General features: G+C 38.7%; 1 protein-coding gene across 1 annotated transcript in view; it reads left to right on the top strand.

The window, feature by feature from the left end:
• The first annotated feature begins 1,673 nt into the window (after window positions 1-1,673).
• The window catches only part of pmfbp1 (polyamine modulated factor 1 binding protein 1), a 220,747-nt gene continuing 194,947 nt past the window's right edge, over window positions 1,674-27,473 (top strand). Inside the window, exon 1 of the mRNA XM_082161301.1 lies at window positions 1,674-1,846. The gene's annotated coding sequence lies outside the window, so the exon portion shown is untranslated. The remainder of the gene's footprint in view (window positions 1,847-27,473) is intronic.

Raw genomic sequence — 27,473 nt, 5'->3', positions numbered from 1 at the left:
TAGTCCACAGGCTGCGTGCTTGTTTGCCCCCGGGGGACACCACACAGGAGGAGAAATCGGGCCAAAAAAATCCAACATGTTGAATATCCCCGATTTGAGATCGGAGCGGTCCCGACGTCCTTCCGAGCAGACGAGAGCAGTCTTAACTCACCACACACGGCAGGAATATCTGATCAGATTATTTTACGATAATCGGAGCATCCTTAAGATTGTAGGAAGGGGTGAATCGGCGCTAAAATCGGCCTAATTATCCTGCCGTGTGAACCAGGCTTTAGCCTTTTTAAAGGACCCTATCCACCTTATTCCTACGCCCCATGACGCTTTGCGCGAATTATGGGTGTAACTTCCGTTAAGCTGTAAACAATAAGTGAGAAAGGCTGGCTCTATGAACGCAATACGTTTAAAAAGTGTCACAATGAGATGACATTAATCTACTCACCCTTCAACCATCGAACATTAAAAGGAAATTTAAAAGTGTAAAAGTATAAAAGGAAATTTAAAAGTATTTCAAAAGACCAAATAACCCCAAAAGCGCAAGTCTTTAACGGACGGGTTAAATATCCCTGTAGTAATATGTATTATGTAACTTATGTTGCCTTAATCAAAAATGTTCATTAACTTCAGCATTACGTGATACTATTTCAAAGTGATTTCCGTCATTTTGTCAGATTATAAATTGCATTTACCTGTGAAAACAAACCTGGAAAGAGACGTGTGGATTTGAGGAGAATAACGAGGGTTTATTTGTGCATTCCAGTGAATTATTAATGGAATATGGTCAATTTAATTTGGCAGAACAGACCACAAATGTGCAGTATATGTTGTCCTTTTTCATACTTTTACAGCGGATTGCAAATGGAAAAAAGAAAATAATCACAAGGAAAAGAAAGCAGCGACTGAAAAGAACTCTTGCCATAGATATTGTTATAACATGTCACGTTAAAATACCAAGTATAACGTTACTCTCATGATGTCTGAAAATAAATTATGAAGGAAAATGGACAGCTCATCCAGTCAAACTGACAATCATCTTTATTTGTAGGGCAACCTTATGATTTAAATGATTTGTTTCAGCCTTTTTGAATGGAAGTTCCCCAAACCGGAAGTGCCACATAATTCAAAACGCAGTAAGTAAGGTCGTCATGAATAAGGTGGATAGGCTGTTAGAGTTATGATTTCATGTTTAATCAGGAGTCAGGACAAATTGGTTGTTTTCACTATTGATAACAACATTAAGCTTACCTCTAATTACCGCAAACATAATATTGCATTCGCTTGACTTTTTATTTGTCATGTTTTTGTTAGCTCTGTCTAGCTACAGTACACCATGTGTTATATTACCGAATTAAATAAACCTACACAAAATCTCATGTTTTATAAAGAGCGGCTACAGGTTACCAAGGCACCTTTGCCTCGCGCTACTCTCTAGAGATGAAGATCCTCAAACGACATTTTCATCAGCCGCGTAGCTTCATGTTTGGCATGTTCCCATGGAGACCAGCGCCTTTCTCTGGCAGAGTTCCGCCCACCTGGCCGCAGCTCCTACTGCGATTGGTAGTCAAATCTTTGACAGGTGTGTTCTGAATGATCATTGGCTCGCTGCGCTGTTTGTCAGTCTGTGAGCAGGATGTGTACGAGTGGGTGAGGCGGGAGAGAGGGACGGCAGAGCGGGCGTTTAGAAATGATGAACAAGTAACAGCGCAGAGATTTCTGTCTTTATTGACTGTTGTAACTGAATATACTGGAAGTCAAACGTCTGCAGCATTAAGAAGATGAAATCAGCGTGAAACAGTCATCAAATCACGAGACACGGGTGAAATGAAGCACTGCCTATAATGTGCAACAGGTAACGTTAGATTAATTAATTTTATGAAATAATTTGTTTATTCCGTCTCATAACCATTTAGACATGAAAAACACGATGGTTCGGTTAGAATCTGTAGCACACCTCTTCTTTTATAAACATAATCAAAGTCTGTCTAATATTCTAACATGCAATAGCCTACCTGTTTGTGCTTACTAGACACACGTTTGTTTTTAGGCCAAAGTTTATTGAGAATGATTTACAACACCTTTAAAAGGCTTAAAACATGTTTTCCCTCTAAGTATAATAAGACTAATTTGTAAAGTTTTTAAAGAAGCAGTGTTAATTGCTTGTTTATTCAATGTGTGGTGTAATTGCAATTATCACATTCAAGAAGAGCTGCAAGTGAAGCATAGCTCACAGAGAGTTTATTTTATTACTGAGACTGCCGGGATGTTTCCATTAGCGGTAGATTTTCTTTTATAATACTGAATTACTGCTAATCAGATTGCTGGAGTTTGTTAATGCAATTGGTGTCAGATTTACAATCTTCTCATTACCTTATTAAGCAGATAAATGTTATTGATATCTAATATTGAATGAATTTCCCTCTCGATCATGTTGGTTTGCCGGATGGCGTCTACCTTAAATCTCCAGTCCAGAAATGAACATGAGGTGAATAGAAAATAACACTTTGCAATAAGGCTGCTTATGCTTATATGTCAAAATAAGTTAACATAATAGTTAACATGAATTCACTAACCTAACATCAGGATTAAAAAAAGAGTATAGGCTAACTAAAATGAACAAAGTTTAACATATAGGCTAGAACCTTGTTGTAAAATGTTACAGAATAGACATGTGGGGTGGTAAATGTAAAATAAAGGGTGTTCATTAAATGTTTTAGAAGTGTTTTTATAATTGAGATTTATATCTAATGTCTTTTATATTTAATAGCAATAAATGTACCAAAAAAAGACATAAACCATATTTACTAGGTTAATCTTACAAACAGGTTGTATTTATTTATTTATTTGAAACATGACAAACCTGGGCCATTTTATGTTACATGCTTTATTTCTTTCCGCCGTCCCATATAAATGAAGCACATCCTGTCTGATTCCACAGAGATATGAGTGTTACACTTTATTTTGATGATCAGTCATGGTTCATCTGGTGTAGATCTCCGTGCCATTTGTTTTCTTTGCAATGATTTTGGTGCATTTCTTTACTAATACGAACCAGGTTGCATCAGCACAGACAGAGATCTGGCTTTTTGTCACAGATGATGAGAACGGCAAGGTCTATCCGGCAGATTTTAAGCCATATATTCTCTCTATAAAGTACTTTTTCCCCCTAAATCTTCCTTTTTTTTCATGAAAGAGTCGGCTGGTTTTCTCATTAATTACAGCTGTGGTAGAAGAGACAACTAGCTATTGTGATCAGAGGCAGCCAGACCTCAGTAAGTTTTGCAGCACATTGCCTAATTAGAACTGGTTACATGTGGAAAACAAAGGCAAAGTACACTTGGGGATTGTGATATGTTATTAAAACCGTTTATTGCGGGGGCGACTGGCTTTTAGGACAATGAGGGGGCCTATTGGAGATCTGAGGAGCTTTAGCTGTCAACTGAGGCTGTGGTTCACTTTCTTTTCTTTACTGCTGCTCGAGGGAATTTTCAGTTTGTGTGCCACAGAGCTTTGTACTTCTGACCTTCATGTTGAATTTGTCTGCGCAGATGACCAGCCCCATTAAGGAGACAATGGATAATCCAGACCAGACGAATGGTATTCTATAATGCATGTACTTTTGAAGGAGACTATCTGCTCCCGGCGTATTTTATGTACCGCAACTGTTAAGGCAAGATTTGCAAAAATAGGCCCTTTGAAATTGCTGTTGTTAAGTACTCAGTTTTAATGACTGACAAAGTGTGATTCAAGGGGCTCAAAGATGGGGATGGGAACATTATGCCAGTTTCAGATTGCACGATATAAGCCCGATTTTGGCACAATCCGCTTGATGTAGGGTGTTGAGGTGATTCGTAAATGATAATGGGCGTCTGGTCGCAAGAATTGATTTTTTATCTCGTATAGACCTTAGGCCCATGTGCCAGAGAAACAAACGCGCAGCCATTTTTAGAAAATTGTCTTTGAACTGTCTTTGAGCATTGTAATGTTTGAAACGGATGTCATAACAAATGTCAGTAGACTGGGAAGATTTTAAAACGAGCGGCTCATTCATAAATCCGTAAGATCTTACCTCCATGCTGCCTTTTAAACAGCTTATGAGTCGCAAGTATCAAAATGAGTGGCTTACTGCACTTAAACGGTAACATACACATAAAATTAAGCCAAAATGACCTTCTTGGCGAGTATTCAGTTAAACAGTCAGTTTTGGAACGTAAAGTTGAGAGAAAACGCATATTGTGTAACAGTATATTGGATCTGTGCATTAACTCTTAAAGTGACAGCAGCCTAATAAACCTGCTGCTGTCTGTTATGTTAATAAAATAATAAAAAACAGTTGAAGAAAATCACTCTCTGCTCTTGACTGAATAACGCTTGTGACTTTAATTAGGACTATAAGCATGAAAAAATGCATTCATACTCAAAAAATGCCTAAATGCATAAAGAAAAAAATTCTTGAGCAAATAAACTTAACAAGAACTGATGAAAAGAAGTCCTTATTCCTAGTGAAAAGTCTGCACTGTTTTCACAAGTATTTCAGGTCTGGCTGTTGCTTACTGGCTGATCTGAGACAGTCTGCCAGTAAGATGAAAAAACGTTACACCTTTTTATAGTCTTTTCCAATACATTTTATACTCCATTGTACCTTTTTAATACTTTTTATAGTGCCTATTTATACTCAGGGTCGCTTTATTGCTTTTTCGCTCCAAAAGTTACAATAAGGATAGGAGAGATAAAAGATAGGAGATAGGGCCATGCAAAACTTTACATTGTTTAAATGTTGGCTAAATTACTTTTAAGGCCAAGTGTCAAATTGGCTTTACAGTAAGTCCTTGTGCTGTTCATGTCTGAAGACTAAGTCTGATATGAACGGCAGGAAATCTGATATTTTGAGGTACTTTGAAACTTTATTACAACAGTGCATGACTGCTAAAAGGTATTGTACCATAATGAAAGCCTGACAGTTCGATCTGTATTTTTAATAGAATTAAGTTTCTTTACATCAAAAAGCTTTTTGGGTTATATTTTCTCACTTTTCCATTAAGTGGCCTCGCATTGAATATCTTTCAGATGCCCCTTTTCATCTGCGCATACCAGTCAGGGAGGAAAAGAGTACTTGCCACGACATGAAGAGAGTAATTTCTTTACCCGCACTTGCTCTCAGCTCATGTAAATGTATTACTAATTCATTGGATTCCTTCTCAGAATTAAAAGAGGAGCTGTTTTTTTAGATGATTCTGGCCGCTGATGACTGATGAATGCGGGTGGTGTCATGTCACAGGTTCAGGGCTGCTGCTAAGGATTGTGGGAGAGGATAATGCGCACCTAGCTTTGATGAAAGATGATGAAAATTTCAGAGAGTAAAGGACCCCAAAGTGTCTTCCAGCTTCAGGAAAGAATAAATGTCATCTCTATGCTTTAAGGAGCGCTGGAGGTTTGAGCAAGACTTTATTTTAAGAATGTAGATTTTAGCTGTATTTTTGGAAGTGTCAGAGAATATTCTTAACAAGAATGAAAGAGGTGTGCATGATTTTGACATCCTAATTGTTGAGTATTTCCCTTGATAATGTAATTGTGATTATAAATTTCAATTATTAGAATTTACATTAGAAAATTATTTTATGTTGTATTTTGATTATCCAATTTTTTGAAGCTATTACTGCAATATGGATGTGAAAAATTGTGTATTATTTTCAGTTTTCAACATCAACTAGATGACTAGATAACTAATTGGGCTCAAAGAAATTGTTCACCCCAAAAGGAAAATTCTGTCATTAATATATTTTTTTTTCTGTGCTCAACATTTGCTTTTGTCAAACACATCTACTGTAGTGACCATTTTCAATGCAGTTACTACAAATAATGGGGACAAGTACTTTCAAGCCTCCATAAAGATGAATATCATAAAAGTCTTGCGTTTCAAAAACAAAAAATACATTGCATCACCACTTTCTATATTATTTATATCATCTATATTGCAAGCGGATTTTTTCAGTTAATGCTTAATTAAAATTTTAAATAGAAATATAACTTTTTGGTACTTCTGGAGTAGACATGAATTGAATGCAAGTGCTCACACTTTATTCTTCATATTACAAATAGCTATTGTACAAAACCTTTCTCAAATAATGAAGAACAGTGCTGTTTAAAATTAGGATTTCATTAGTTTCTGGTTGTCAAATATTTGAGCATGTTCATAGTTAATGAATCACATCTGTCTACTAGGACACCCATGTAAACTTGACAAAATATTTCATATGTTTGCAGATGCCACTTTTATTATAGTATTTTGATTCTAATATTTTAAGTCAAATACAGTGACATTTAGACAACTGCTGAATATTGATCTTTAGAGGGCCACTGTTTTTGGTAATCTTTCTCATACTGGACCAAGTTTGAAGTTTACAATATGTGTGAAATGTTGTTTTGACTGATAGTCTGTAGTTTCACTGTACACAAAAGTCTATGGCATAAAGAGGATCATTTGTGATCCGTTTTCTCTGTACATCTCAAGTTCAACGTGGACCGAATAAACGCACATTTTCTCTGAACTCTACGTCTGCCCTTCCCAAACCTCTGTGGCATCGGTCCTGTTGTAAAGAGAAACTACCATGACCCAGCCAGTCACATTAAATGGCATTCTGCTGTTTACAAGTAGCAGTTTACTTGCTATTACGCTTGTGTAAACAAGAGTGAGTGCGGATCATTGTAAAAACAGGGTCTGAGTGGCTGGGCTTTTATAGGGCATATTCTCTTACCCTCTCTGACACTGAGAAAGCTTTATATAGACTTGTCCGATAAATAGTGTTTGTCCTCCCCGGTGTATTGTGGGAAGACACGGGCGGGCAAGTGTATGGAATCTCTGACACGTCAAAGGAAAGGTAGGATGATTTAGTAGACGTGTAGGAACCCGCACGGACAAATGAGCCTATAGCCACAATTTACAGAGACAGGTCGGGCTTTGTCTTTGAGACATACAAGTGGTGTTGTGATGGTCTAAGAAGCAATTCATCTATTTTGAAAGGATGCTCCCTGAAGTAGGCCTATGGCTTAATACCTTGACAAGCGCTTTAAAGACGTGCCTCTTTGTCAGTCTCCACAAACGTCTCTCCGTTCGTGCTTGCATGCAGTGCACTATGGGAGCTGTGGGGGTATTAGGAGAAGGGAAAGATGAAGAGATGTCTGTCTGTGGTCTGTTTGACGTTACAGACCGCATGCGCTCGCTGATACTTGATCTGATGTTAATGTGCCGCTCTGTGAGAGAGAGCTCAAGAGAGGGAGAGAGCGAGTAACGGAGGGGGAGATGGGCAGATAATCCCGTCTGCCTGATGAGATTGAAGGCTCGGATTGATTGATCGCCTAATCATAGGAGGAAATGGGCCTGAAAATGAATGGGACTCTGCCCTTGGCTTGCCGGGGAGCCGGGCGGCTGGATCGCTGGGGATGTTAGCTGCAACTCTACATGGCCTTAATGTGCACGGGACCTGATTTCATTTGCGTCTGATATACAGTTATACGATCCCCACTAAATGATCAAGTATAAAAAGCAAGAGGGGGAGCCAGGCAAAGGGTGTAAATCAAGCTTTATTGCTGGAATATTACTTTCTCATGCCATCTGAAATTGATGCTCGCAGAAAGGTGAACGAATGAAAATCCAATACGAATTAGCACAAGTGGAAGCGGCAAAGAGAAAAAAGGAAGCTGAAAGAGAGATGACGAGGATATGAAATACTAGTTAAGGGTGCCAGCGGATTATATTTTTTCCTCCTGATTAGGTTCGCATTATCAGCCCTGTGCCTCGCAGATTTGTTTTGAGAAATTTCCTCGCAACTGGGAGGCAGGATTACGAGAAGATCCTGTGCCGTCATGAGATAACGGGTGGTGCTCTCTCACTTTCAAAGCTACCTGAGATTTCAGCTGCATCTGAGCTTGTAACCCAGAGCTATTCTCCACCTTAGTGAGGTAAACTTCATCTTAGAGAGATCTCTGCTGGTGGGCTCTGCTTTGCATGAAACCCAGCCCTCGGTGGTGTTTGTAAATGAGACAGGCCTGTCACATCCACTCGGTCTGCGAATCTTGCTAGTGGAGATGCACGTTGGGTGTGAGTAGCTTCTACTTGCACCGTGCATTTATCTCTATTTCCACCTGAAGCCCGACAGACCGGCAATGATACCGGCGTGTCCGTCCATAGCAAATTGTAATCTTCAGCCCAAAAGACAGCAGCCCTTTTGTGATTGGAGCGCAAGCGTAACGAGGGTAAATTTAGCGCTTAGCTGCCATTTGTAAGTGGAGGTGCCATGGCAGATCAGGGGTGGTATGTGACTAATGAGATGATGTGTGTTATCACCAGCAGTCTCGTAAACAGGGAGGTCATTTGGTGTGCCAGCCCGCGTTGTGGATATGTGAATCTTATTTGACAGAACGATGACCCACACCGCCCCTCCTGGCTTGTCCCATTGGATCAGTGGCAGCGGCTGTCACAAAGCTGAAGATGATTTCTACTTGCTGGATACACTCGGAGCTGGCAGAAAAGGCTTCAATTAAGCTCTCTTTCTTTTCACGCCATCCGTTTTTCACAGAATGCTGTCAGTGACTAAGAATATATCGTGATTAGAGTGTATTTGCCACGCTCAAACATACCAGGGTTGTTTTTAATTTATTTATGGCCTTTTGCACTTTTATTAGAGAGGATAGACAGACTCCAGGGATTGCAATGTGACATAAGCCAGACTTGAACCTGGCTTTTATATGTTCTAGGCCATTTTCAACACTAAGGGGGACACTTAACCCCCCAATATTCTGATTTGGTTGATCATTGTTTTTTTAGTGACTAATTAGGAAGTTTTACATTTGTTCCCACCCATGGCTCAGAGACCTTGCTTGTTTTATTTAGTATTTTCAAAATGTAATTTGTGGGTTTCAAGTAGACCAGATGAATCTCACTTTTGACAGATGACTCCCTGGTAGATGGTGGTTGATTCTCCTCTCTGTCTCCTCCTAGAGGAAGGTGTCTCGGCTGCAGATCTGGGCAGGTTTCCAGTCTGCCTGTGCTCTGGAGTCAGCAGAGGGCGAGATGGAGACTTTGTGAGGGCTCAGCATGCCTGCTGAAGGAGAGGGAGCTCGCTGATCAATAGAATTGATCATGAAGTCAATACCCCAGTTTATATCCCTCTCTGTTTACTCCCACCCGGCTGTTGGCATGTTAAACCGAGCGTGCTCTAAGCAGTCACCCTTGGGACCCTCTAAAAGCCGCCCTTGCACCCATCATTGATTGACACGCAACAAGCAGCGGGAAGTGTTGACAGTGCGGTGGCCAGATTCTGTTTCCAAATTTCAGCGGAAGATCAAGACGAGAAGGCTTCGCATATCCCAGCAGCTTCACGCGTAGCGGTTTCAACAAGCATTCACACGTCCTAGCGGTGCTGAGTTTCTGATTAGCCTGGCTCAAAGGCTCAAAGAGTCTCCAGATGCAACATTTAATCAATTTTAGGATTGATTTCTTTTCAAGCCTAGTAGTGGATGACCTCACTTTCACTCAAAATGATTTCTCTTACATTTTTGTGGCCATTATTAACAAGAATATCAACTGTTCTGTACATCTTCTGTCCAGAAAAATAGCTTTGTTCATTTTTTTTGTAAAAACTCAATATGTTATGTGTTCGGTTTTGAAAGGTAGCCTAATTGTGAGAAGTATTTTTAATCAGTCTACATAGTTTCACGCTGCCAGCTAATTTGGAGACCTTGGGCTTTGCTCATGCAATTAGGGGTGGGTGATATGACCAAAATCTTATATCACGATATGAGTCATTTTATTTCTTGAGAACGATATCACAATATATTATTTTTGTTTTTAGGTTTTTATGTCATCAACATTTCCATTGAAATTTCATAATTTTTGTCACCAATCTCCCAAAAAACTAATACTAGCCTACATAAAAAAAAAGAAAAAAGAAAACTGCAATAGAACAAAGAAATAGACCTGAAAAACTTCAAGCACTTGAAATAAGAAATACTAGTCTACATAAATTGTAAAGTAATCAAATGTATAAAAAACACTGCATATCTTCACTGTCATATTAAAAAGTGAGAGAAAAAAGTGATTCAGTCAAGAGCATTGAGAGATTTTCTCTTGTCGTTTGATTAACATTAATGACACAGATAAAAGCAGGTTTATTAGGCTGCTGTCACTTTAAGACCGAATGCACAGATCCAATATACTGTTACTCATGCATTTTCTTTATGTTCTGTACTGTTTACATTCACTTAAGATTTAAATCACTGTGTTTATGAGGATACTTGCAAAGACGGGCATTTTGACTCATAAGTATACGTGTGCATTTTACCATTGAAGCTCAATTAGGCGGCATAAAGAACTCAGTACAGTACTGAAGCGCACATATAGCGGAATGAGTTATCTTTCGTTGCGGTTTAAAATCACTTGTTTATAAATGGCAATACTTAAAAAACGCAAGCAAATGATAAGCTTTGGTGACTACGCAGCACAACAACATCACGTGAGTGACGATAGTCCAAAATCTCTACCGGTTGACAATTTTATATCGGTTAATCGTGTCTACTGGTATATCACCCACCACTACAGGCAATATAATGAGAAATATAATTGAGATATCAAAGCTTTGTGTTTGGAGAGTCTATTCACTTCAATTTTCCATTAGCACAAGCACTGGTCTGTAAAGTGAGCTGACAGTAATCATGAAACAGTGAATTATAACTATGACACTTGACAGAAAAGTTAAATGACTGTTTTTGTGCTGGATTGTTCCAATAAGGCCAGAGTTCTCTTGATAGTGACTGCTTTTCTCTGTATCTCTTGCTATAAGTTTTCTCTCCCTCGCGTCATTTTCCCCCTCCTCCCTTTCCAAAAACACTGACTCTAAAGAGCCTGCAGTGATTTCATCTTCACGTGATTTGAATAAGTTTGACCAATTACAGACAACAATAATTTACAAAACCAAATCAGCCTTTTAATGCAGTCCTTTTGTGAATATTTGCCACTTTGACACAGTGCAGAGCTGCTTCTGTGATAAAAGCTTGGTTGACGTCTAGCTCACCCGATTTGCCTGCAGGGGAATGTCTTTTTAGGGCCAGAGTTTAATTGGTGCCAGGTTGTCTTTGGCATTTTGGAGTGCAGTTGTACATAACGAGTCAACATTGCCCCTCACTGTCTGTTTGCTTGACAGCTCAAGATGTGGTCATTTGGGATGGGAATCGAGACGAATTTTAATGATTAACGTTCTGGTTCTTATTCCTCTTAATGATTTTCGTTCCTTAGGGGTTCTATTAATGATTCTTTTAAGTACTTTTAAGGAATAAATATTTGGGGAAAAAAGACATGATGATATTCCTTCGCAAAATAGTGAGGTAATGTATGTATGGCCAGCAGTAATATCACCCTGTAGCCCAAGACTGGTTGCCCACTGAAGCTAAGCAGGGTTGAGCCTGGTCAGTACCTGGATGGGAGACCTCCTAGGAAAACTAGGTTGCTGCTGTTAGTGAGGCCAGCATTGGGTGCTTACCTGTGGTCTGTGTGGGTCCTAACGCCCCAGTATAGTGATGGGGACACACTACACTGTCAAAAAGCACATCAGATGAGATGTTAAACCAAGGTTCTGACTCTCTGGTCATTAAAAATCCTTTACAAAAAGAGTCATGGTTTAGCCTAACCCTGGCATCCTGGCCAAATTTGCCCATTTGCCTCTATCCATCATCTTGGCCTCCTAATCATCCCCATACTGATTGGCTTCATCACTCTGTCTCTTCTCCACTAATAAGCTGGTGTGTGGTGGGCGCTCTGGCTCACCATGGCTGCCGTCGCATCATCCAGGTGTATGGTGCTGTCACAGTCATCCTCAGTTTGTTTTGGTTTTCACTTGTCACATGTGTTATTTTGTTGTATTTTCCCTCCATTCATCAGTCACCATGGATCATAGACTGTAAAAAAATATGGACGTAGTGTCCGTGACATCACCCGTAGGTTTCTGAAGAGCATTTTTGAAGCCCAAAGTGGGTGGAGCCGGCCATCGCCATCTTGGCAGCGCGTCTCTCCCAGATGAAGCGAAAATGGGCAAAGATTAGCTGAGGTGACGTGACGGCTAGCAGACAGCAGACAAACGGCTAGTAGTAACAGCAGCTGCAATCCAGCTGTCACTCAAGTGGCCACGCCCTTAATTATGCAGACCTTTAAGGCATAATATAATTTAAACGGATTAGTTATAAAAAAATTCACCCCCCTCACAGTTGTCATAAAGGGCAAAATTAGCATTATAGACCAAAACCACTTTTTGTGCCAGGCTGTAAATTATTTTATTTTTTTTCTGCTGTAGAGTTGGGCATATTATTATGGGGAGTATATGGAACTTACTCTGTTTTGGAGCCTGTCTCTAGCAGTCAGTCGATGAATCGCAGTTTAAGTCACTTCCGTGTTTGTTTCAAGAGAGAGACGGAGGATGCCGCTTGCTATGGACACTAACACTTATCATCACAGCTGTTCGTCTTTTAGTTAATCATCTCTATATTTAAGTTCCTGCTTGTGTTCAGTTCTTTGTCCGATATTGTTCGTGTTATGTTTGCATGCTGTTTTGCACGTTGGCTATTATCCTTGTACTTGTATTATCCTTGTATCTACAGTATAAACCTTTTATCACCTTCATCATCGTCTTCCTTGAACTCAGCGTTACAGCTGCATAATAATACTGTGGTAGCATTTTTTGTATTCATTTATTTTCATAAAACACTACTGACAAATTGTGTATCTTAACCTACATGTTTTCAAATGAGCTATACCAGTCTGTAACCATTAACAAAACCGAACCTATCTTGGTCTTTTTAAAAAAATGGAAAATTCTCGGTTCCCAACCCTAGCGTTTAAATGTGTGTGCAACAACCACTTTTGAGAGATCGACAGTTGTGTGAAGCCAACATGCACTACCCAACCCAACCCAGCCCCTTTAAATCCGCCAGCCATCCTGTTTTCTGTTTAATGCATCATTTACTGCCTGTAAACAGTTTGTGTAAAGGTGTTTATAGATGATTCGTGAGCGCCCCTCACCCCACCCGTCCTCCAAAAGTGTTGGCCTGAGTTCCACAACTTTGATAAGGGCTCCTATAAGGGTAGGACGGGCTAGACTGTAGTGGTGGAGGTGGTTTTGGGGTCTGAACACATAAAAGCTTCACGCTCAGCTGGGGCCATCTGCCTTCCAGCTTCTGAATTACTCCACACAGCATGGCACCGACTGCAAACGAGAGTGCGAGTTCATTATGGTATGCCGCATGTGTTTTTCAGCACACTTTTTTAGTCGGGCATCAGATAAAAGTCCTCCTGAACTGGGCAAAACAACAGAAGCTGTGAAGGCTCTTCTGTAAAATTGACTTTAATCTTTTTTGCCTTTTCCATGTCACCTCCAAACATGTGGAGTCTGATATGATAATAATGTGAACCTGTCCTGGGTATTAGAGTTAAGCTGGCTGATTAGGCCACACATCGATTAGTCTATCACTCAGTACTGACCGCACAGGTTGAGCAGTGCAATGCCGATCTGAAGGACGAGGGCTCACACACACACACATACACACTTTTTATGCATTTCAGTGGGAACATGGCTATTTATCAAACAGACCTTCCATTCATTCTCATTTCTGTTTAGCCCGTTACTCCACTGGTGTGGGTGTTAACGCTTGCGAAACAAAGAGAGCAAATGTTTTTCTGGTAAATTCATTTTTGGGGGGCCTTGGGAAATCAGAATCAAGGGTAGTTTTTGTCCAGAGGGTAATTGAATTAACGGAATAGTTCACCTAAAAAGGAAAATACTGTCATCATGTATTCCCCCTCAAGTCATTCACAATTTTATTTGTAAAAATATTGATAAAAATATTATAATCTTCAACATTTTTATTGGTAAAAAGAAATAGAGAGATATGAAGACTGAATTGAACATTTCTGTCATATGTATGTAAGACTTAATCAACTGTGTGCTGTGTGTCTTTCAGTGACCTTTAAGGTGATAGATCACATTTGGGGATTCTTTTGAGGCTAGGGAATTTTTCTGGACCCGTTTTCCCCCGAATACATTGACCTTACTGTGTGCAGAGAGTGAGAGAGAAAGAAAAACAGAAAAAGAGATAGAGAGTAGTAAAGGTTATAACCCAGCTCTTGTCTGAACAGTCTGAGGCCTTTAATCCAGGAACAAAGTAATTAAAGTCCACCTTTACAGAAAAGGCCAATTAAAGTGGACCGCACGTCTCTGAAATGTGAGTATTTGCTGAAGAAAGTGAGCCCTTTTATCAGAGCAGTGGGAATCTTCATGCTATCCTTGAGGACACACCAAAATTCAGGTGTCACACAGAACGCGTTTTTGCTGTTAGAAACACGAGACACAGGTCAGTGGAACGGAAAAGAGGTTTTAAAAGTTGAACTTCTTTTAGTGCCGCGTTCTTAGTAGTGGTCGACCGATATATCATCAAGGCCAATAAGTTTCCCATGTTTTGGAAACGGGACTTTTATTTTGATGGCGCTGAGAAAGCCGCCTCTTGAGAACGGCAGCGCCTGATCACACAGTTAATACACTATACTAAACACTTTTCTAATTAGACCTACACTGCATAAACATCATCTTTTGTGATAAATAATATCATTAGGTAAAAGTTCATAGGTAGATTAGTTATGGTTATTATTTATTGATAAATTAACCAAAGTATTAATCAACTATTCAGAAAATAAACAATAGATTAACCAGAAAAAAAAGCATTAGATTAATCACAAAATAATAATCAATTAATCGATTGAAAAAATAATCGCTAGTTCCAGCACTAATATCAATATTCTGTTTGATTGTATTAGTACAGGGCTGTGACAGTTTAATGTTATTCAAAGAGCTTGCTTTTTCTGTTTTATTGTTGGCTTTTTGTGTAAAAATTTTAAGTTGAAAATTTTAATATTTTAATTAATATTAAGTCTATTAGTATCACTTGTGAGTTGTTTCACTTTGTACGGTCAAACGCTTCACGAGTGCTATTTGCTTGATACTAGTTGCTAACTAAAATATCCCAAATCAGTGACTTGAAGTTCTACTGCCTAGTTAGACAGTAGATAGTAGTGCAGTTTATTAGGTTTTGGAACAGAGGACGGTTTTATTTTGTTTCTTAAAAGGATAGTTCACCCAAAAATGAATTTATTCACTCATTAAATCGTTTACTTACCCTCATGTTATTCCAAACCTGTATGACTTTCTTTCTTTTGTGGAAAGACAAGAGTATATTTAGAATTTGTCTTCAGTGTTTTATTGTCCATACAATATTAGTTAATGTTGTTTTGGACCCCACTTACATTCATTGTGTGGGCAAAACAGTAACAGCACTCTTTCAAAATAAGAAAGTTATACAGGTGGTCAATGGCAAAGCATTTCATAGATGCCACTGGAAAAAGTTTGATTGAGTGTAGTATGTTCAGGGTGGATGATATCATCAGCATTGCTACTGTGTTATTAGATAAGACATAGCTTAGGTTAGATAAACAGGCCTGACTTAAGACCCTCAAGTGGAATATTTTGGAAGAGAGCATGATGTTGGTTACTGTGCCAGGCCCCTGTCCTTAAATCCTTTTCCAAATATTAGGAGCGTTAAGAGCACTGGGGTTGAGAGGCGTTACAGTGATGAAAGAGCCAGCAAAGCAAAGCCAACAGCCTTAAATGCAGCCAGAGTTCTATCAGATTATGTTTACTTAACCTCTGAGCATCTATTAATCTGTTCCCAAACTCTCTGGTTACAGTGAGCGATGGGCACCCCTGCCATCGGTCTCCGGCACAACTGGCCCCAGCTGCTCACCAGCTGTGCTCTCTGAGTTTTGGCCCGCTAAACACCCCAGCCTCGTTCACATCAGCCCATACATCTGTAGCGCATTCACCTCACAAGGCAACATTAAAGAGTCCTGCTTTTACCCAGGAGTCGCCTCGACACATGATGCACACACATTTACACTCTGAAGGATGATGGATAAGTTGTTTGAGCGATTGGCCTGATTGTCAGTTTTATATGTGTGTATTGAGTGCTACTTTGCCTTGTTAATTTGTTTTGGCTAAAACTCTGATGAATACAGGAGGGATGTGAGTTGAAGTCTGGTGCATGTTTGAATGGTGTGTGTGTGTGTATGACAGATTAGGAGCACTGCAGGCCCGCTCTATGGAGGGATGAGTGCTGTCAGGCCCATCAGTCCTCCTCGTGTGAGCTCTGCAGCAGCATTCAGCAGGTTGCCACTGTCAAACACTAAATCCACGGCGGGGACCCTCTCTTCGCCTCTGTCCTTTCTCCCTGTAGATGGTCTCTTAGTCCTGCTACAGATCCTTAAAAACATACACACACCCACATACACCAGTCTAAAGAGGCCACATCACACCTTGAACTCCCTACTTCCTTTGACAGGCTCAAACAGAACCGTTGGTGGGCTTGCTCTACTCAGCATCAGCCTTCTTCACACACAGAAGTTAATCGATACTGTTCTGGCAAAAGGCCTATTAATATTCATCGAAATTTTGGATGATAGTTTGACCAAAGCTGTTAGATCAAGTGGTAAGATTTTCACAGCACTAGGGTCAGAAGTCTTCATTAAGCTTAAAATATTTATAAAAGAAACAAAATGCAGAAATTGAGTTTAGATAAAAATTGCTTCAATTTAGCAAATAAGCTACTGTAAACACACACACACACACACCAGGGCTCGAGACTAACGGCGTCCTATCGTCCTGGGGACGATAGAAAATGTGTTTAGGACGAACAGAAATATTCTCCAGGACGCCTACAGGACGAAAGACATTTTTGTATGCGTGTTCATTTATTTCTAGCCTATTAGGGTAACTTACTTAGAAAATGCCAAAATTAACCGACCAAGCGCTGACTACAACGGAGCGTGTCTTCTCATGCTGTTACTATAGTTACTATCACTGGCCGGTTACTCACCCGGAGACTTGTTTCGCGGTACATCTATCACATGGCTTATTTTCACAGACAAAAACGAGACGATAACTAAATAAAACTAGTTTTGAATGACAAAAACCATGACGAAAATCTATTGACATTTTCGTCAACGAATAAAACCTAGACAAAAATGTTAGATAGTGACGATTTGGGAAGCGATCCAGTCAGAACTGATGTCCTGCGTTTGATGCGCACATTTACTGTAACGTGCTGATCTACCCAGCGGCACACGGGCTGACATGCATGTCTCATAAAACGTTAAAAAACTTAAACGTCTGGGAGAATGAGTAGAGCAGACATATAGACCCGAATAAGAGTGACGACGCAAAAAAAGAGCTCTATTCGGTACGGTTTTCTGTGTGCACACACCCGACCCGAAGCGTGCAGCCATGCACAAAGACACCCATACAGCGCGCGAGTACTGAACTGAGCTCTCTTTCGTGTCTGAGTGGACAAATACACACAATATTATGTCGAAATGTCCGTTTTGGAGAGTATTCACGTAAACTATGTTGGTTATGTTTTAAACAGTTTTGAGTGTATCGGATGTGCATCAGCGCACGTCATTGGACATGATCCGATGTCTTAAAGTGACAGACAGTGATAAACCTAATGCGGTCTGTGTCCTTAATATTGATCAAGCAACAAAAGAAAAAGAGAAAAGCATTCACTACTCGTTAATAGCTTTAATAATGATTCATTATATTTAATTCATACAAATAAATATGTCTGCTTGAAAGAATAAAGAATGATGATATTTTTGAGATATGTAGTCACCAGTATTTATTTGTTATTTTTTAATCCAACCAACTCAAAAACGTTTTGAGCTGTATGTATTTTTATCTGCATGAATTTATCTGCATGAACTGCACATATTTGTTCTGCATGAATACAAAAAAGCATTTAACTCCTGTTATTTTTTATTAAATCAGTTTTTTTACCTGTTTACAGATAACTACTTTGAATGGAGCTAAATAAATATAATAATATCATAAACATTTTAATGGTGTTTTTATTATGTAACTAACAACTATAGATGATAATAACAAAGTACAGAAACAACATGTTTATTTTGGGACGGTTGACATTCACTTTAGGACGGTTCAAATCGTTTTTCAGGACGGTTCCAGGACGGAGGTGAAAAAAGTTAGTCTGGAGCCCTGACACACACACACACACACACACACACACACACACACACACACACACACACACACACACACACACACACACACACACACACACACATAATATAATACTATATTATGAGGAATATTTCAACTGATTTTGTCCATTGGGGTCCAGTGACTTAATTGTATAGACACAAACATGTTTTTCAGAATATCTTAGTTTGTGATCCACAGAATAAAGAATATGGAAAGGTTTTTAAGGAGGGTGAGTAAATGGTGACAGAAATGTCATTTTTGGATGAACTATCCCTTTAAGCTTCTCAAAGAGTACATAAGGGGACCAATCATCACTCTCTCTAACAGACTGCAGACTTTTAAATCACACAACAGAGTTCATGAGAAAGTACCTGAACATTATTATAATGTTGTTTTATACACACATTTTGTATTCTAGAGGTGAAATAGACCCGTTTCCATTACCACAGTGTGCATGTGTGTGTGTATGGTAGTGGTCGACCGATATTGGTTTTTTGATGGCCGATATCTTAGAGAGCAGGATGCCCAATGGCTGATATAAAGCCGCTATTTTTATTATATACTTTATATTTATTTTAATCAATATTTTATACATTTTAAATAAATTAGAAAACAAATCTTTAAAATAAACATGCTTATACTTTAGATGGCAACTTCTTGAATCTGCAATCCTATTACAGTATTTTTCACAAATAAAGTAATTGTATATGAATATGTTAATAAAAAGGAAGTAAACACTGTAACAGGGCACTCGGTAATCTGGTAATATTGTGCGCACTGGTAATCATATTTTTTCAAATAAAGACAAGGTAACGCTAATATTATACAGCACACAGTGAAAACAATATGAATATGACACAGTGGGAAACTGGATATAGCACAGCATATTTTAAAATGAAGGATTTAAAGTTTTTCGATCGCGACTCCTAAAGCTGATCTTCTGTTCGCGTTCACTCACTTCGCACGGACCGACCGTCACTCGCAGTAACACGTTTATCAGGCTACAAATGCACACTTCACAAGATATCACAGCTGGATTCCATTAAATCTGCAAGGTTTGTGAAATTAAATGTTTATTAGATATTCAGAGATTTGTTTAAATGACGTAGATGCGCATTTGCTGAATGTTGACAGTAAATGAGAAAGTATTTTAGCCTAATTGTTTGCCTTTTCTTTAACAAATAATATAAAAGCAACACTTTACTTTTTCGCATACCATTTACTTTCTTTGTTTACCAGTTCTGTCTAACAAAGTATTAGAGAGAGAGAAACTTTTATTTCCAGACCCAGAGGGATCCATAATTCAATACAAAACACATACATATTAAAAAACACATACACAAAAACACATACATAGTAAAACACACAGTGTTCAGTGTCTGACATACAGACATGTACCCCAATGGTTCCACAGTCTGGACGACAATCTTACAGAACTTCGTCTAGGGTTAGTTAACACAGCAATTAGGTCATTTTTTGACTCAGACACCCTACCCATAAATCTAAACATTAAGTTACGCAAGACTGCAGCACAGGTAGGTACCCCGGCACTAACAAACATATGGCTTGCACTGGAGTCTCGTGGAACTCTTAGCAGCAGCCTCATGCTGTCATTATAAGCTACTGTGAGCTTTCTAATGCTATCTTGCTTGTAACGGCACCACAGATAGGCAGTGTACAACGGTGTACAGTATGTTCTAAAGAGTGAAATCTTCACAGGGACAGAGCACATACTAAACTTACGACACAACATGTTCGCCTGCACATACAGCTTACGACGCTGCCTATAAATATCCTTGTCATCAGACAGGTCATTTGCAATAATATGTCCAAGATATGTAATATCTGTGCATACATCAAGTACAGTACCAGATAGATAAAAATCAGGGAAATGTGAATATTTATCTTCTCTACTTCTTATAGTCATAATTTTACTCTTTTTTGGATTATACTTTATATCAAAATCTACTCCATACTGTGTGCATAGTCTCAAAAGCTGTTGTATACCAGCACTACATGGGCTAAAAATGACCAAGTCATCAGCGTACATAAGATGATTAATTAGTGAGTCACCAACCCTACAGCCTGTACCACAAACATTTAAAATCATAGACAAATCATTCATATACACATTAAAAAGAAAAGGAGACAAAATTCCACCCTGTCGAACCCCATTGGTCACTTTAAAAGGAGCCGTTGTTACACTCCCCCATTTAACTCTCATTGTCTGATGAGAATACCAATAGACCAAGATTCTAATCAAATAGCCTGGAACCCCACTTTTAATCAATTTTAAAAACAATTTTTGATGATTAACACGGTCAAATGCTTTAGAGGCATCAATGAAGCACAAGAACATTGTGGAATTTTGTTTATTATATCTATCTAAAATTTCCTTTAGTGCAAAAATACATAAATCAGTACCATGCTTTCGTTTAAAACCAAATTGATTATCCGTAGACAGGACGTACCTCTCAAGTCTACACAAAATAACTGTCTCCAACACTTTTGACATAACACTGGCCAACGCTATTGGCCTATAGTTATCTGAGCTATTCAGCTTCCCCACTTTATCCTTAATAACAGGTACCAGCTCAACAGACAGCATAGAATCAGGTAACTCTCCATGAAAAAAAAACCCTGTGTAGCACACACAGGGGGGATATGGATGTAGGACTTGGGGTGGAGGGGTCACCATAAACTAAATCTACCCTTTGCGGGAGGAATATTCACTAATTGCTAATTTATTTTTTTATTCTTTACCGGACGAGCCCGAGTCTTTTTGGCTCCATTATAGGGGGAGGGGTTTTCTGAGGGCTTTTGTAAGGTGATGGAGAGATGGGGTTTGCCAAAACGGGAATACCACAGGGATGGTGTGTGGAAAAGAAGGTAGTATGAATAAGAAATAGCGGAAGGGGTGGATCAGTCTCATCAAAAACATGCGCCGGCCAGTGCATTCCTGCGGCTTCCCTAAACCAAACTGGGCAGCCCGGAGTGGCGGTCTGGGGGGAAGGCGTTGTCTTTTCACAACCCTCTACTGCTATTAGATATGACTGACACAGAGATCGTAAACTAATGAAGACGGAGAATGTGAGTGAGCGCTGTGTGTGAGCCGTTCTCTCTGGTGTTCTCAGCGCCGACCGTCAAAATAAAAGTCCAGAGCACCGTCAAAATAAAAGTCCCGCTTCCAACACATCGGCCAATCAGAAAAACTGATCGGCCGTTGCCGATATTTTAAAAGTGCCAAATATCGGCCGATATATCGGTCGACCACTAGAAGGACATACATGAAGACGGCATATGAAACTTTCAGAGGGTACAGACCAGAGGTAGATGAGGTGGATGGTCAAACAGGAGAGAAACCTATAGATTGTTCTTAATAATGAATGAATTGCTTCAATTTAGCAAATAAGCTACTGTAAACACACAGACACACACACACACGCACACACACACACACAAACTATATTATGAGGAATATTTCAACTGATTTTGTCCATTGGGGTCCAGTGACTTTATTGTATAGACAAAAACATGTTTTTCAGAATATCTTAGTTTGTGATCTGAATAAAGAATATGGAATATCCGCAGAATAAAGAATATGGAAAGGTTTTTAAGGATGGTGAGTAAATGGTGACAGAAATTTCATTTTTGGATGCACTATCCCTTTAAGCTTCTCAAACCAATTGAGAGGGGACCAATCATCACTCTCTCTAACAGACTGTAGACTTTTAAATCACACAACAGAGTTCATGAGAAAGTACCTGAACATTATTATAATGTTGTTTTATACGCACATTTTGTATTCTAGAGGTGAAATAGACCCGTTTCCATTACCACAGTGTGCATGTGTGTGTGTGTATGGTAGTGGTCGACCGATATTGGTTTTTTGATGGCCGATATCTTAAGAGAGCAGGATGCCCGATGGCCGATATAAAGCCGCTATTTTTATTATATACTTTATATTTATTTTAATCAATATTTTATAAAATTGTAATAAATTAGAAAACAAATCTTTAACATTTGTACCATTGTACGCTGTGTGAGCCGTTCTCTCTGGTATTCTCAGCGCCGACCGTCAAAATAAAAGTCCAGCGCCGTCAAAATAAAAGTCCCGCTTCCAACACATCGGCCAATCAGAAAAACATATCGGCCAATGCTGATATTTTAAAAGTGCCAAATTATACCATATATCGGTCGACCACTAGTGTATGGAAGGACATACATGAAGACGGCATATGAAACTTTCAGAGGGTACAGACCAGAGGTAGATGAGGTGGATGGTCAAACAGGAGAGAAACCTATAGATTGTTCTTAATAATGAATGAAACGGGCTTTACAGACGCTTTAGTTGCTGCTTTACATGTTCAGCAGGATTACATGCAGTGGGCTGCTGGGAGAAAGACTGCACTGGGATTCTCCGTCACAATTCACAGTATGGTCTCTTGTAACGTGGAAACTCAAACTGTGTTATCCAGTAAATGAGGCTTCCTGCAAAATCTGTTCAGTAAGCAGGCTGGGAGGCCATTTTCAAGGCTGCTATAGTTTGCTGTTAGAGGGATCCTTTAAGCATAGAAAATGTATTTCCCTGTAAATGATTTAACGGTATATTTGAAAATATACAGAATAATATATGTGACCCTGGATGACAAAACCAGTCACATGTCGCATGGGTATATTTGTGGCAAAAGCCAACAATACATTGTATGGGTCAAAATGATCGAATTTTCTTTTATGCCAAAAATCATAAAGATAAAGTAAAGATCATGTTCCAAGAAGATATTTAGTAAATTTCTTACCGTAAATATATACAACATTTATTTTTGTGAGTGAATGCAGCACAATCGCGAATATAAATGTACAACTTTAAAGGTGATTTTCTCAATGTTTCGATTTTTTGCACCCTCAGAGTCCATATTTTGTATCTCGGCCAAAAGATGTATCTCGGCCAAATATTGTCCTATCCTAACAAACCATACATCAATGGAAAGCTTATTTATGCAGCTTTCATGTGATGTATAAATCTCAATTTCGTTTTGTGGCCCAGGGTCACATATTGTGTTAACATATTACAATATATTGACATTATACATAAGGAATTGCCACTTTTCATATATTGAAAAATATGTGAATATATATTTATTGACTAATATATCAAAATGTATGTAATTTATATTCAGTAATACACTTCATAATATATAGATATGGTACTGTATGTGTATAAATATATTGAACATATATTTACTCATGCAATATAAACACACAGAAATACAGTATATAATGTAATATAGTTCTTATATTTTATAATTATTTACTTTATAAATGTTTCATTTTTTTAAGCTAGTTAACAATAGATCTAGCACACCTGCTAAAGAGACTATCACTGTACTGAAGAGGGCACAGCCATTACCTTTGAAATATAGTAAAATGGTTTTAATGGTCTCAGGCCAATCGTCAACCTAACCACAGGCTCTACTCTTCAGCACAATGGTAACCCCAAAAACTCATTCCAGAAAACCTTTTAAATTCCAAAATAATAGAATATTAAACACTAACAGAGCTCCCCTATATTAATATTGAGCAAAGCACATGAAATAACACTTAATTTTAACATTTTCTCTCCTTTAACAGTCAGAAGCAAAGCATGCTGGGAACTAGAAATCTGCTGTAACTCATTCTGTGAATGTGTGTACAGTATATGTGTGTGAACATGTATGTGCATTAGAGACACAATATAGGTTAAAACTTTATTATGAATATTACATGTATTGCTATTTGTCTTCATTTCTGAATATTTTTTTATGTATCAATATAGGCTAGCCATACATGGCCAGTGCATATATTGCAGTATATTGAAAAATATAAGCACTAGTTTCCCATATATGGAAATGTATTATGTAATATATTGCATTATATTTTGCAGTATATTCCCATATATTTTTGTTCCGTGTTCACTCAAAAATCCCCCCCCCCCAAAAAATCTGTTGTTATTTACTCAACTTCATATCGTTCCAAACCTGCATGACTTTCTTTCATCTGTGGGAAGCAAACCTTAATACAGTGAAAGGATGACAGCGTTTTCATTTTTGGGGGAACTATTCTTTTTGCTCCTATTGTGTTCAACAGAAGAAAGGAAGCCATATGGATTTCAAAAAACATGATGATGAGTAAATCTTGACTGAACTTTTTTGTTTAGGTGAATGTTCCTGTATTCCTGTACAAATTCAAGATTCATTTTAGTAAACATTCACCTGCAATGAGATTTATTACATATGACAAGAACATTTTTTTTTTTTTTTTTTTTACGTAATCAAATAACACTACAACTAGGGCTGGGTATCGTTCAAAACATTTCGATATCGATACCGATACATTGACTTCAATACCGGTTCCAGAAAAATACTTTTTTTCGGTACCAATTTTATGAAATCTGTTTATAAGTTCACATTACATATTACCTAAAAAAACGTTTTTTTTTTATTAATTTTTTTAGTTTGTTGACTTTTTCTACAGACTCAATGACTCATATAGGCCACTGGGGGGCAGAATATATGCCTTGCGCTCAAGCTCACGCATAAAGCTTGCCGCAAAGCACTGGAATTATTTTAATGATTATAAATGTGTCTGGAAAAAATAGCAAGGAGACATTTTAATTGTTTATTAATAAATGATGTTTTTTCTGAGTCAGTGTTGGCTGCAAAGATGAAGTTGACGTTGCTGACTCGTCATCTCCGCTGTATATCAGTGAACGCTTGCACGCGGCTATAGAGAGAAATGCACCTTTCATTTGGATTACATAATCAGTGAGTATTTGTTTTCGATTCGAATTGGTTCATTTAAAGACATTTCAAGCTTTCTATATGCCTATTTCTATTTGTGAGGCAAGTATCCTATACGCGGAGTTTAGGTTAATTTGTTCTTCTTGCGGTTGAAAATGAAGCAACTTTCTGCTCCTAAGTTTATTAATTGGCTCACTGACGTTGACGATATTAACCCCTTAGGTATTGAAATTTGGTACTGAACAACAAGACATTTTTTGATAAATTCAGTCGGTGCCTAAAATGTATCGAACTCGATACCCAGCCTTAACTACAACATTGTTATAGTAAAAAAACAAAACATATTACCATCCTCAGGCTTTTTGGAATATTATTCCATCAAAATTTCCAACAAACTTGCCACTTCAGTCTTGTGATTGTCTCATATATTCTTTTTATTTATATCACACTAACTTTTAAGTTCCTGCTGTTTTGTGTATTATTCAGTTCTCATTCTTTCCTGTCTGTCTGTCTCCCTGTCTCCCCCCTCGTTTGCCAGTGAACTGATACATCCTTTTGAAAAGGTATTGATGCTGGTTTGTAGAGATGTGCGCAGTGCAATGCAATGGCACTGCCTTTTATTGCCTGCCGCATACTAATCCCAGAGCTGGGGGTGTAAAATGACACCTGCAGGGTTCAGTGTGTACGATTGTGTGTGTGTGTATGTGAGAGAGAGCACAACACACCCACATGAAAGTACTGCCATTAAAAATGATCAAAGAAATTACTGCACTCTGCTTCACAAGCCTGTTCTCATGCCTAGCTCGGTGTAGGATACATCTTTGTACTCTCTCACTCTCACACACACACACACACACACACACACACACACACACACACACACACACACACACACACACACACACACACACACACACACACACACACACACACACACACACACACACACACACACACAGAGACACACACACTTACTCATACCTCTGCATACATCAATTAACATCTGTTAATAGATTCCCGGAGATTCACAGTGTATATATTTCTACATAAACTAGCCTAAGGCCTTTTACAGAGACGCAAATGCTTTGAGGAAGAAGAAATGTTGCTCATGGTTGGGTTTTTAATTGCGCTCTGTTTTTTTATGCTTTTAAATTATGTATGGATCACTCATATTTTTTTAGTGTTCTGCAAACCTATAATGAAATATTGATATAATGTTAAGTTAAGATATTATTATGTGGTACCGTTTCTTCATTAGTGGTGCTGACTGAGGCAAACATCACTATTGCACACACTTAAGCTGGGCTCAGACTACAGGAGTTTTAGGAATTTATCCCCGATTTACCCGTCCGGACAATCTGAGAAAAAATCTTGTCCCGGACCTTGGTCGGTTACGAGGTTCGGCCCAAATTATCTGGCAATGTGAGGCGTTAGATCAAATCTTAAACCTCCCAGTCTGCTCACAGACACATCGGGGGCTGCCCTGATAATTTCATACATGTTTGATATTGATACTTAGGATTTTAAATCGGGATGATTATGATTACGTCTGTACTTTTGCAATAGCCAATGAGAGACAAGTCAACAAGGAGATGGAGATGAATGACAAAAGTTTTGACACTGCGACCACGAAACAAGCTGCTGTACGGGTCCATGGACATTGGAGATATATCCAGAATAAATCCAGTTGCCAAAATTTCGGTATCATTTTGATTTTGGCAAGTTAGCAACCACCGATTAACCAGCTGGAGCACACAGTAACCACCCACATCACACTAGCATCATGGTGTTGGGTTTGCAGATTTCTTTTTTACACTAAAATATTAGTTTTTAACATTTAAATGAGCTAATAATAACCATGTACATTTTTTATTTTATTTATTTTTTGTTCAATTTGGGTGGATTATTTTCCTGGCTGCATATTGGTTTTTCAATTCAATGTATATTCAAGTATTTTAAATTTGGAATGTTGTCTTTCTTTGTCTGACTGCGTCGTTCTTCTTTAAAGCCCCCGAAGCCGAGCGTCCACCACTTGTCCATTTCATTTTGCGCCATTGTGAACAAAGCGCCCATTTTTATTTGTCTTTATTCAGAGACAACATTTCAGCCACAGCCACGGTTACCTACTCGCAACAGACCCACATTATGATTAAACGCAATTTCGTTCCCTACCGTGCTCAGAATAAAGTGCTCGCTCATATTAAATGGCCAGTCTGGAATAACAAGCGCCACCTAATATGCAGCGGAATCAACATGAGCAGGAAAACAGCCACACACAGGAAGCAGATCATAGTGAGGGCGGTCAAGGAGAAGGATGGTGGGGTACTAGAGGAAACCACATTGTGTTCTAATTATTTTCAGAAATGTCATCATCACTATTCTTTTATTTATCTCCACATTGGCGGCGAATGGCGTAGAGAGATGGTTATCTCAGGGAGCCATTTTAGTGAAGGAATACTCCTTCAACCCCTTCCCCTCCCTCAGCGGTCCATTTTAGAAGTGAGTGGCTGGTGGGCTTGGTAATTTCGCTGGCTTTTCATGTTTTGGAGGG

Source organism: Leuciscus leuciscus (assembly GCF_965113295.1).
Source record: "Leuciscus leuciscus genome assembly, chromosome: 2".
Taxonomy (NCBI): Eukaryota; Metazoa; Chordata; class Actinopteri; order Cypriniformes; family Leuciscidae; genus Leuciscus; species Leuciscus leuciscus.
Note: the sequence above shows the minus strand (reverse complement) of the source record. Positions and strands in the feature narration are given on the sequence as shown.